Raw genomic sequence first — 12,709 nt, forward strand, 5'->3', positions numbered from 1 at the left:
GCGGTGTTGACTAAGCTGTTCTTTTATGGCGTGCCTTGACTTTATAGCCGTTTGTGAGTACAAAACCTACTTTATTTCTTATTAAACATTTTTTATGGTAATGCACTAGGCCTGTGCACCCTCTGTTTGTTCTTTCCTCATTCAGTATATTTGGATTTCCCCTGTCTATTGAGGGCAGCAAGGTGTGCATGTTCCAGAACATTCTTAATGTGGTTGTAGCCTGCATCCAGTCCATCCCCAAGCACAGGAGCATTTGTGTTTGTTGGTTCAAACGTGTTTTATATTGCAGCCTACCAATTCTTAGTTGATAGCTGCATTAGTTTTGTTTTTAGGTTTTCCTTCTTCTATTTTCACCTTGTGATTTGGGCAGTAATTCTGTTGTTTTTCAAAAGAACAAGCTCTCTTGTAGATACATCAGTTACATGGATGAGACAAACCATTCAACACAGGCAGTGGTGCTTACAATGATTAGGTTGATTTATGTAAAAACTTTATCACAAAAGGAAAAAAAACTGTTTGCTGTAACTGCTTATAAAGTGTTACCTGGGTTTGGCTTCAATTTGTTAGTGTATCTAGTACATCTAACACTCCTCCCCCCCCCCCAGACTTCTGTCCAAAGGTGCCCCAGTGTGCCTTCATCCAGAGTGTAGGCACTCTAATAAAGGAGGTGTGTCACTGACCAGATCACCAGGTGAAAAGAGAGGGAAAAAAGCCTACAAAAAGGAAAACAAATGCAGCCATCACATGTAAGGATTGGTAAGCTACAATATATTACATTTTTGGTTTTGGGTTTTGTAGCAAACTTGCTCATCAGAGATGGATGCAGATTCCCCCTTTTTATTAAAAGTATTCATTTATCCTTTATTCTCCTTCCCCCTCCCTTCCTTAGAGGCACAGTGACAGATGTGGGTATGCTGGTTATGGGTCCACCCCTAGACATCCCTAGTTCGGTGCCGAGCAGTCTGCGAAAGTGTACCCTTCCTCACCTAAGTCATGATAAGGCCAGTGTTCCTCAGAGAATTGGAGAAGCACTGTCCCAAGAACCTGTGTGATTTCCCACCTTGGAAAACAGATAACAGAGCTTTTCCCAGGAATTGAAAGAGATTGTAACCTCATAAAACCTAGCAGCGTAAGGTGACAGAATTAAATGAACATTCAAGTCAGTTTGTCCCCTTTGTTTCATATCATGGATTATGACAGATGTTGGTTCTAATTCAGAGTTCGCCCGACGATCCCTCCCTAAACAGAGTATTGGTCAGTTACTCAGAGCCACCCCCCTTGCTGGGGGACTTTAAAAAACAGGCTAGCAGGCCTAAAGAGTTAGTTGAAGACATCTCCTAACTTTTCCATCATAACATTTGGAGATCAAAGCACCATTCTGCTCTAAAAACTTGGATCTGCTTACATCAAAAGCTTACTGGCAAGTAACTTAACCCTTTAACTTCTCTCTGTTATCTCTTTGCTGGGCTGTGCTGTTTCCTGTATATGTATATATATATGTATCCTAGTTACATTTTCTTCTGTAAATATTTTATTGCACCTGTTTGACTCTTTTAGTAATAAATCTTTCTTTCTGAAAGTGTTAAACTGTTTCTAAAGCGCTTAATTGCAATTTACGAATTTCTGCCTCAAAAGACACGCTACTGTGTTTGTTTAATTCGCTGCCCAATCGGCCTGCGTGACCGTATTGGACAGACGACTTTTCAACCATTATAGTGTATATCTGATAAAGAGAGTTTCCTCTTTCTCTGTACAAAAAGGGGTGGTGGCAGTGTGTAAGGGTTAGTTGCGTAATTAACCCGACCCAGTAACAAGCGCATTCAGGCTGACGGCACATCGATCGGTTGACCATTAGCTGGAAAATCATTGTGCAGGGTGTAGCTGGGTGTGCTATTGTTACGCACGTCACACCGCGGTTTTAGATTGGCCAGTCCTTCGGTCACGAGTTTGGTGAGAAGGTCTGGGGTCTGACGCTGTGATCGTGACGTATTGGTGGTCGCAGTCATGCGATCGTCACATGTTGAGGGTGGCGATCGTGCGATCATGACAGGTTTAATACTGCTTTTTCAAAAACCTAGTTATAACATATGTGACCCATTACACTCCCCTCTGTCTCCAATAATACAATGCCCTGTGCCGAAGTGACAAATTGCTACAGTAAGTATGAGCACCATCACAGGAACAGGTGTGTATGCTTAACCCTATTTAGGGTGCTGAAACAGTGGACTGGGGTAGTATGGACTGTGATTAAGGCTTCTCAATGCAATGTAAAGTGCTATTAAACACAAATACAAATATGTATAACATTGCAACTTACCAATTCTTAGATGTTGGATTGCCATTGTATTCTTTGCTTAGGCTTTTTTTCCCCTTTAGTTTTACCTAGTGATCTGGCCAGTAAGTCTGTTGAAATTTCATCTTTCTTTCCAGTCTAAGCTGTCCAGCAAAAGTGCCAATTACAAGGCCGAAACAAGCAATTTAACAATGGTGGGGGGAGGAGGAGGGGTTACATTGGTCAGCTTTTATTCATTTATGTAAAACTTTTATTGCAAAAGGAAAGCATATTGTTGCTGTAACTGCTTAATTAGTGTTAACTGGAGTTCTGCTTTGAATTGTTAATCAAGTTCATTCTGCTATCTCATCCAACACTAAGCTCTCTCCAGATTCACAATGCTGCTGTTCAAAGGTGTCTCCATTGCTCCCAGAGTAGAGTGTAGACACTCTAAGATGGGAAGTGTTGAATGCAGAGTGAATGCAAGCCACCCCATTTGAGGATTGGTAAGCTGCAATATATTAAACTTTTGTTTTTAGGTTTATACCACTTTAACCACCTCCCGTCCGGCCGTTGTATATTAACAGCCGGACGGTGGCAGTGCAGGGTCGGTGGCCATTTATAAACAGCCTCCCCACCCCCTGCTTGTGCGCACTCCCTGGGAGTGGAACACCGATCGTCGTACAGGACTTCTCTGCAAGGTCCCAATTAGAGATGAGCGAATCGAACATGGCGAAGTGGAATTCGTTTCGAATATTGGGAAATATTCGATTCGCGCCGAATCCGAAAATTAGCCAACTTCGGATGCACGAATCGAATTTTCCCAAAAATGGCGGCGACATGTGTGGCGACGGAGCGGGGATCTCTGGGAAGGCGCGCAGACAAGGCGCGCTGACCCATAATGCATTCATTCATGACATGTGATCGCATTAGCCAATCAGCAGCCAGCCAGCCAGCACTGTGTAATGGTGGAGCTATAAATTGCGGCCATCTTACAATTCTCCATTAGCCTGCGGTCATTCAAGAGAGACAGACCTGTCTGTAATAGGGACAGAGTTAGGGCCAGAGAGACTTTAGGGCCACAGAATCGTTACTTAGGGACACAGAATCGTTACTCAGGGACACAGAATTGTTAATCAGGGACACAGAATTGTTACTCAGGGACAGACACAGAATTGTTACTGAGGGAAACAGAATTGTTACTGAGGGACACAGAATTGTTACTGAGGGACACAGAATTGTTACTCAGGGACACAGAATTGTTACTCAGGGACAGACACAGAATTGTTACTGAGGGACACAGAATTGTTACTGAGGGACACAGAATTGTTACTCAGGGACACAGAATTGTTACTCAGGGACAGACACAGAATTGTTACTGAGGGACACAGAATTGTTACTGAGGGACACAGAATTGTTACTCAGGGACACAGAATTGTTACTGAGGGACACAGAATTGTTACTCAGGGACAGACACAGAATTGTTACTGAGGGACACAGAATTGTTACTCAGGGACACAGAATTGTTACTCAGGGACACAGAATTGTTACTGAGGGACACAGAATTGTTACTCAGGGACACAGAATTGTTACTCAGGGACAGACACAGAATTGTTACTGAGGGACACAGAATTGTTACTGAGGGACACAGAATTGTTACTCAGGGACACAGAATTGTTACTCAGGGACACAGAATTGTTACTCAGGGACAGACACAGAATTGTTACTGAGGGACACAGAATTGTTACTGAGGGACACAGAATTGTTACTCAGGGACACAGAATTGTTCATCAGGGACACAGAATTGTTACTGAGGGACACAGAATTGTTACTCAGGGACACAGAATTGTTACTCAGGGACAGACACAGAATTGTTACTGAGGGACACAGAATTGTTACTGAGGGACACAGAATTGTTACTCAGGGACACAGAATTGTTACTCAGGGACACAGAATTGTTACTCAGGGACAGACACAGAATTGTTACTGAGGGACACAGAATTGTTACTGAGGGACACAGAATTGTTACTCAGGGACACAGAATTGTTACTCAGGGACACAGAATTGTTACTCAGGGACAGACACAGAATTGTTACTGAGGGACACAGAATTGTTACTGAGGGACACAGAATTGTTACTCAGGGACACAGAATTGTTACTCAGGGACAGACACAGAATTGTTACTGAGGGACACAGAATTGTTACTCAGGGACACAGAATTGTTACTGAGGGACACAGAATTTTTACTCAGGGACAGACACAGAATTGTTACTCAGGGACACAGAATTGTTACTCAGGGACACAGAATTGTTACTGAGGGACACAGAATTGTTACTCAGGGACACAGAATTGTTACTCAGGGACAGACACAGAATTGTTACTCAGGGACACAGAATTGTTACTGAGGGACACAGAATTGTTACTCAGGGACACAGAATTGTTACTCAGGGACAGACACAGAATTGTTACTCAGGGACACAGAATTGTTACTCAGGGACACAGAATTGTTACTGAGGGACACAGAATTGTTACTCAGGGACAGACACAGAATTGTTACTGAGGGACACAGAATTGTTACTCAGGGACACAGAATTGTTACTCAGGGACACAGAATTGTTACTCCGGGACAGACACAGAATTGTTACTGAGGGACACAGAATTGTTACTGAGGGACACAGAATTGTTACTCAGGGACACAGAATTGTTACTCAGGGACACAGAATTGTTACTCAGGGACAGACACAGAATTGTTACTGAGGGACACAGAATTGTTACTGAGGGACACAGAATTGTTACTGAGGGACACAGAATTGTTACTCAGGGACACAGAATTGTTACTCAGGGACAGACACAGAATTGTTACTGAGGGACACAGAATTGTTACTCAGGGACACAGAATTGTTACTGAGGGACACAGAATTTTTACTCAGGGACACAGAATTGTTACTCAGGGACACAGAATTGTTACTCAGGGACACAGAATTGTTACTGAGGGACACAGAATTGTTACTCAGGGACACAGAATTGTTACTCAGGGACAGACACAGAATTGTTACTCAGGGACACAGAATTGTTACTGTGGGACACAGAATTGTTACTCAGGGACACAGAATTGTTACTCAGGGACAGACACAGAATTGTTACTCAGGGACACAGAATTGTTACTGAGGGACACAGAATTGTTACTCAGGGACACAGAATTGTTACTCAGGGACAGACACAGAATTGTTACTCAGGGACACAGAATTGTTACTCAGGGACACAGAATTGTTACTCAGGGACAGACACAGAATTGTTACTCAGGGACACAGAATTGTTACTCAGGGACACAGAATTGTTACTGAGGGACACAGAATCGTTACTGAGGGACACAGAATTGTTACTCAGGTACACAGAATTGTTACTGAGGGACACAGAATCGTTACTGAGGGACACATAATTGTTACTCAGGGACACAGAATTGTTACTCAGGGACACAGAATCGTTGAATTAAAGAGTATGTCAGACAACACGCAGAGGAGTGGCAGAGGAGGCAATGTTTCAGGAGCGAGCAGACGTGGCAGCAGAGGAAGGGGTCGAGGCAGCACTAGTCGCAGCCAGAGGCCAGTGCTCCCGGTGTCATCCAGCGGTCGTGTCTCCACCGACAACCCTGCCGTCATCGATTGGTTGGCTCGGTCGTCTTCCTCTTCCCAGGTCACCTCTGACACCTACAGCCAACGGTCGGTGGGTACGTCAGACACAACCGTTAGTTGGCATGGCCCGGGAGCAAGCCCACTGAAATCACGTGTCCTCTACCTGCCCCTGTCCTTTGGTGTTCCCTCACCAAGCGAAGTATCGCATGCTGTGGGCTCAGCCCCACTGTACAGTGAGGAAGAGCTAACAGAGGGCGGTCAGGAACGGAGGGAGACATCCGCCTCTTCAGCAGCCAGGCGAAGAAGTACTGGCGAGGAGAGTGGCTCGGTAGCCAGTCTAGAGACAGGTCTGTCTCCTGACCCACACGCAGCCGAGGGGGCTAGTAGTGAGGCGGAGACCCTAATTGATGATGATGAGGCTGATCGCACTTGGCAGCCTCGTCGTCATCTGCCAGGCCCGTAATCTGCCATGGGCCCCCGTACCGACTCCTCATGCTGCTGCCAGGTCCGTAATCTGTCATGGGCCCCTGTACCGCCTCCTCATGCTGCTGCCAGGTCCAGAGTGTGTCATGGGTCCCTGTACGGCCTCCCATTGCTGCTGTCTCCATCGCCACACTCTACCATGTGCCACTTTCAGGTCTCCTCACACTGCTGGTGGGTTCCATTTTGTCATAGGGTGCTGGCAGATTACGGGCCTCCCATTGCTGCTGCCAGGCCCGTAATCTGCCATGGGCCCCCGTACCGACTCCTCATGCTGCTGCCAGGCCCGTAATCTGTCATGGGCCCCTGTACCGCCTCCTCATGCTGCTGCCAGGTCCAGAGTGTGTCATGGGTCCCTGTACGGCCTCCCATTGCTGCTGTCTCCATCGCCACACTCTGCCATGTGCCACTTTCAGGTCTCCTCACACTGCTGGTGGGTTCCATTTTGTCATAGGGTGCTGGCAGATTACAGGCCTCCCATTGCTGCTGCCAGGCCCGTAATCTGCCATGGGCCCCCGTACCGACTCCTCATGCTGCTGCCAGGCCCGTAATCTGTCATGGGCCCCTGTACCGCCTCCTCATGCTGCTGCCAGGTCCAGAGTGTGTCATGGGTCCCTGTACGGCCTCCCATTGCTGCTGTCTCCATCGCCACACTCTGCCATGTGCCACTTTCAAGTCTCCTCACACTGCTGGTGGGTTCCATTTTGTCATAGGGTGCTGGCAGATTACGGGCCTCCCATTGCTGCTGCCAGGCCCGTAATCTGCCATGGGCCCCTGTACCGCCTCCTCATGCTGCTGCCAGGCCCGTAATCTGTCATGGGTCCCTGTACGGCCTCCCATTGCTGCTGTCTCCATCACCACACTCTGCCATGTTCCACTTTCAGGTCTCCTCACACTGCTGGTGGGTTCCATTTTGTCATAGGGTGCTGGCAGATTACGGGCCTCCCATTGCTGCTGCCAGGCCCGTAATCTGCCATGGGCCCATGTACCGCCTCCTCATGCTGCTGCCAGGCCCGTAATCTGTCATGGGTCCCTGTACGGCCTCCCATTGCTGCTGTCTCCATCGCCACACTCTGCCATGTGCCACTTTCAGGTCTCCTCACACTGCTGGTGGGTTCCATTTTGTCATAGGGTGCTGGCAGATTACGGGCCTCCCATTGCTGCTGCCAGGCCCGTAATCTGCCATGGGCCCCCGTACCGACTCCTCATGCTACTGCCAGGCCCGTAATCTGTCATGGGCCCCTGTACCGCCTCCTCATGCTGCTGCCAGGTCCAGAGTGTGTCATGGGTCCCTGTACGGCCTCCCATTGCTGCTGTCTCCATCGCCACACTCTGCCATGTGCCACTTTCAGGTCTCCTCACACTGCTGGTGGGTTCCATTTTGTCATAGGGTGCTGGCAGATTACGGGCCTCCCATTGCTGCTGCCAGGCCCGTAATCTGCCATGGGCCCCCGTACCGACTCCTCATGCTGCTGCCAGGCCCGTAATCTGCCATGGGCCCCCGTACCGCCTCCTCATGCTGCTGCCAGGTCCAGAGTGTCTCATGGGTCCCTGTACGGCCTCCCATTGCTGCTGTCTCCATCGCCACACTCTGCCATGTGCCACTTTCAGGTCTCCTCACACTGCTGGTGGGTTCCATTTTGTCATAGGGTGCTGTATGGCCTCCCATTGCTGCTGCCTCCACCGCCACACTGTGGCTCCACACTCTGGTTTTGGCCCCGTGACTGCCCAAATGAGTGAAGTGTGCGGTGATTCTAAGATCGACGGCACTCATCTGCATGTCATACTGACTGACAGTATTATTTCTCTTCCCCAGCAGACTCCAAGGGCATTTAAATTAAAGGTACAGTGTTCTGCACTAATATAAAGGCTCTCTGAAGCCTAGAAACACCCTTTTTATAAGTTAAATTCGCAGCGAATATATTCGACTCAAATCGAATTTATTCCGCGAATTCGCCGAATCAGCCGAATCGAATTTTTGAATACTTCGCTCATCTCTAGTCCCAATCATGTGATCACTGATTGGCCAATCAGTTATCACATGCAGAGTAGTAAGCAATATGTCACTTCTGACATCATTGCTTACTACGTGTGAAATCTGTGAATGATCACAGATGTCACATGGTACAAGGCTATTCACAACAGCCTTGCGCCATGTGACAAGCTGTGACCAATCACAGCTCACACAGTAGTTCTCAATGGCTGCAAGAATGTGCCATCCACCTGTGCCCAGCAGTGCTTCCCTCCTGTACCCATCAGTGCCACCCACCTGTGCCCATCAGTGCCACTCACCTTCATTAGTGCCACCCACCTGTGCCCATCAGTGCCACCCACCTGTGTCACTCAATAGTGCCACCCACCTGTGCCCATCAGTGACACCCACCTGTGCCACTCAGTGCCATCCACCTGTGCCATCCACCTGTTCCACTCAGCAGTGCTACCCACCTGTGCCCAGAAGTGCCACTTATTAGTGCAGCATCATCAGTGCCAGCTCATCAGTGCCGCCTATCAGAGCCTCCTATCAGTGCCCATCAGTGCTGCCTATCCGTGCCACCTCAAAAGTGCCCATCAGTGCTGCCTATCCTGCCCATCAGTGCTGCCTATCAGTGCCCATCAGTGCTATCAGTGCAGTCTCATCATTGCACATCAGTGAAGGAGAAAAATTACCTGTTTTCAAAATTTTGGAATAGATACAAAGAAAAACTTTTTTTTTTACAAATTGTTTGCTTTTTTTTTGTTTATAGTGTAAAAAATAAAAAACCCAGTGTCGAGTAAATACCACCAAAAGAAAGCTCTATTTCTGTGAAAAAAATTATAAAAATTTCATATGGGTGCAGTGTTGCATGACCACGCAAATGTCATTCAAAGTGTGACAGAGCTGAAGGCTAAAAATTGGCCTGGGCAGGAAGTGAGTATAAGTGTCCAGTAGGCAAATGGTTAAAAGTGGAAAAAGTTCTGAAATTATTTATCTTTGTCTCATTTTTTTACATCACAGAAACCTGACATTTTAACAGGGGTGTGAAGACTTTTTATATCCACTGTACCCATATACAGTATAGTTATTAGTATAGATACTTCCAGATGAATGTTGAAGGAAACTTCAGTTGCAGGGCCCCCTGAGGATGATGGATGTGTGGTATCTGTTGTAAGAGACCTGAAAACAATATCAGTGGTGAAGGGGAGATCCTCCAGCTGTTGTCCAACCAGCCTGGAATGAATCTTCTCACCAGCAGAAATCGATGTGTGGCACTGTAACTCAAAGTCCGCCTATCTATTCTGTGGCTTAGTCCCTTGTAGCTTCTAATATGCCATGCAACCAGACTGCTAACTACTCAGTGGTCCTCAGATGCTTAACTTGGCTCTAGCCTATGGTGGTTATTGAGCTCTAAGCTAAAACAAGCTTTAGCATCCCAGACCAGAAATGAGAGGCTCAACTAAAATAACAGGGGATGCTTATAAACTCTATTGCAATAAACAGGTTCACCACTAATATGCTGGAAGGTGAGCACTACACACATACAGTAGCACAAACCTAGCTATCTGGCACTGTGCATGAGAGGTAATAATGATAGGACAAAGATAAGTCTGTCACAAGGATTCATATTCACACTGAAGAAGCTATGGGCAGCTGCAGTTAAACTATTAGAGCATATGGATACTTACCTAATAGTCTCTGCTTCTGGTCTGGGAGAAATACATCAGCAGCAACTCCTGTGTATATCAGGTCATGTGGCTTAGTTCTGTCTCGAAATTCCTCTTTATAAAACATCACCGTCCTCCAAACAGGGTTTCTGATCCAGCTAGCAGGGGCATAAAGTATCTATCTATAAACAAATCTGTGGTAATTAACAAGCATATCCGCTTACAAATACAGACAGTATAAGGCAGCAGATCTCTATACTAATTTAGTATTATTAGCTAATCTAAAAGCTTGTGGCCCTTTTTATTATTATTATTATTCAGCACTTATATAGCTTTTCATACTCTTGTAGTGAGGGCTTTGTATCTTTTGCTCAAGTGTTCATCTATTTGCCTTTACATTAGGATGTTGCTATTGCTCTCCAAGTTGTGCTTTTTATTTATCTCACTAAAAGCACCAGGCCACCCAAATCTTCAGATTTGGGTAGATAATTTTTAGATTTCTCAGGCACTCTTCCATTTTGCTTGAGGTGATTGTAGCCGTATTAGTGCATTTGCGACAGAAACAATTGAGTACTGTCCATGATACTTTTTTTATTTGCACTAATATACAATTTTGAGGACAAGCTTTCGGGGAATGTCCCCTTCTTCAGGTCCAAGCAGTACTTGAGTTGTCAAGAGAACCAGAGAGCACACAGAGACAGATTGCACGGAACCCAATTTATTTTATTGGGGAAATTTGGGGAAATTTTTGGGGTACAGATCCACACCAGACCCAGTAACACAGTAACGTTCTTTGAAATGCAATATGGAACAACGGGGGGCTGGTAATCCACAGGGTTCAGTAAGGCAAGGGCGGGGTGGCTTTGTGGGACTTTTGGGTTCCTGGGGAGAATTGGGCTCAGTCTTTTGGGCAGCACGGGGTTAGTCCACTTACTGGATGCGGGGAGCTGGGCACAGAGGGCTACAGCCCACACCGGCAACACAGGGTTAATCCACACAGGCAGCTCCAGGCAGGGAAGGGTTAAGTCCATTCGGCTCACGGGCAACAAAGAGTACAATCCAGGCAGGGAAAATGTCCAGCCCGCAGGCTCACAGGGAACAAGATGTAAGTCCAGGCAGGGAAGGGTTCCAGGCAGCAGAGAGTTCACCCCACACCCGAGAGGATCCAGTAGCAGACGGGCAGTCAGATCAGTCAGGGAGATGAGGAGGAGGACGGGGGATGGTCGGATGAGAGAAGCTGGCGCTCAGCACAGCCTTCCCTCACACACACACAGCCAGGAGAACACTGATCAGTACTGCTTGGACCTGAAGAAAGGGAAATTCCACGAAAGCTTGTCCTCAAAATTGTATGTTAGTGTAAAAAAAAAAAGTATCACGGACAGTACTCAATTGTTTCAGGCACTCTCAGAGAGGTTTCTGTACTTAAACAGGCAAAAATGCTTACTAGTTATCATACAGTGGGATCTTATGCTTGGTGTATTCTCTGTTTAATTTATGTATGGAGAAGGAAAAATGAAACTTCCTTTCATGTTCTGTAATTAGTGTAGTGGGCGCACAGAGTTGCTGTAAACCCTGCCCCACAGAAAACAGGACTGAAGAAGGTTATCTGATCCACAGATAGCCTCACAAAATGGATGACCATAATGGATAATATCACAAGAGATCTCCCACCCCTGTGATTACATTCAGCTGTGGGATCATGTCAGTCTCGGCAAGAAGTCCATCAGGTAACAATTGTCTGTGTGATTTGTTTTGGCAGGTTGCCAGGATCCTTACTTATGTGATTGACATCGATCTACCACCTGATTTCATTAGCACACACATCCTGCACTGACCTCATTAGTAAGCACCCTTCACCCATCAACTATTTTTTTACAGCATCCCTGGGATGCGTGATGAGTGAAAATGATCCAAAACACCCAAAACAAACGCATGTGGGAATATGAGTCTGGAGATGTGAATGGGGCCTGACAACTGAGTGTGTCTGTCCACTTCCTCCAATGTACTTGTATAAAAATTGCCATACACTATGTAATCTGATTGTGCAATCTCTGTCTCTAAATTTCCTTTATATTTACCAGAACAATGGAATAGGGACACACACCTGACAAAACATTCAATTTGTATGAAATCAGACAGACCCTTGACCCAAAGTTTGCTCAAATCCTAGGCAGCCATGCACCCCATCCCTACTTTTCGCTACACACAATGCTAATTCCCACACTTCAACACATACTGGAACCAGAGGGAAATATGAGTTTGGATAGTCCAAGCAATGGAGCAAGGTACATAGCTCGTAGAAATATAGTTGGTAACCAAAAGGAATAACTGAGAAGGAACCCAAAAGTCAGAAACCAGAAGGTGAATGGCAGACTAACACCCAAGCCTAAGGTCACATCAAGCCTAACTTTGAAATTGTGCAACTTACAGTGAAGTCACACGATTTCAAAGTTGAGTAAGATGGTGATTTCAGGTGCGATTTGGAAGAAATCTGACACAGATATATAAGCAAATAGCATGAAAAGTAGTGCATGTACTACTTTAGAAATCGGTGTGGCTCCGACCAAGTCAGAACCGTACCGATTTGACCGCAGTAATTGCGGACAATAGGGTGCGACTTGGCATACGTTTTGCAAGTCGCATGGCATGCAAATCACATGCCAAGTCGCACCCAGTGTGAATG

Source organism: Staurois parvus, unplaced genomic scaffold (assembly GCF_062004578.1).
Source record: "Staurois parvus isolate SC_StPar_1 unplaced genomic scaffold, SC_StPar_1.0 ptg000299l, whole genome shotgun sequence".
In the NCBI taxonomy this organism is placed as follows: Eukaryota; Metazoa; Chordata; class Amphibia; order Anura; family Ranidae; genus Staurois; species Staurois parvus.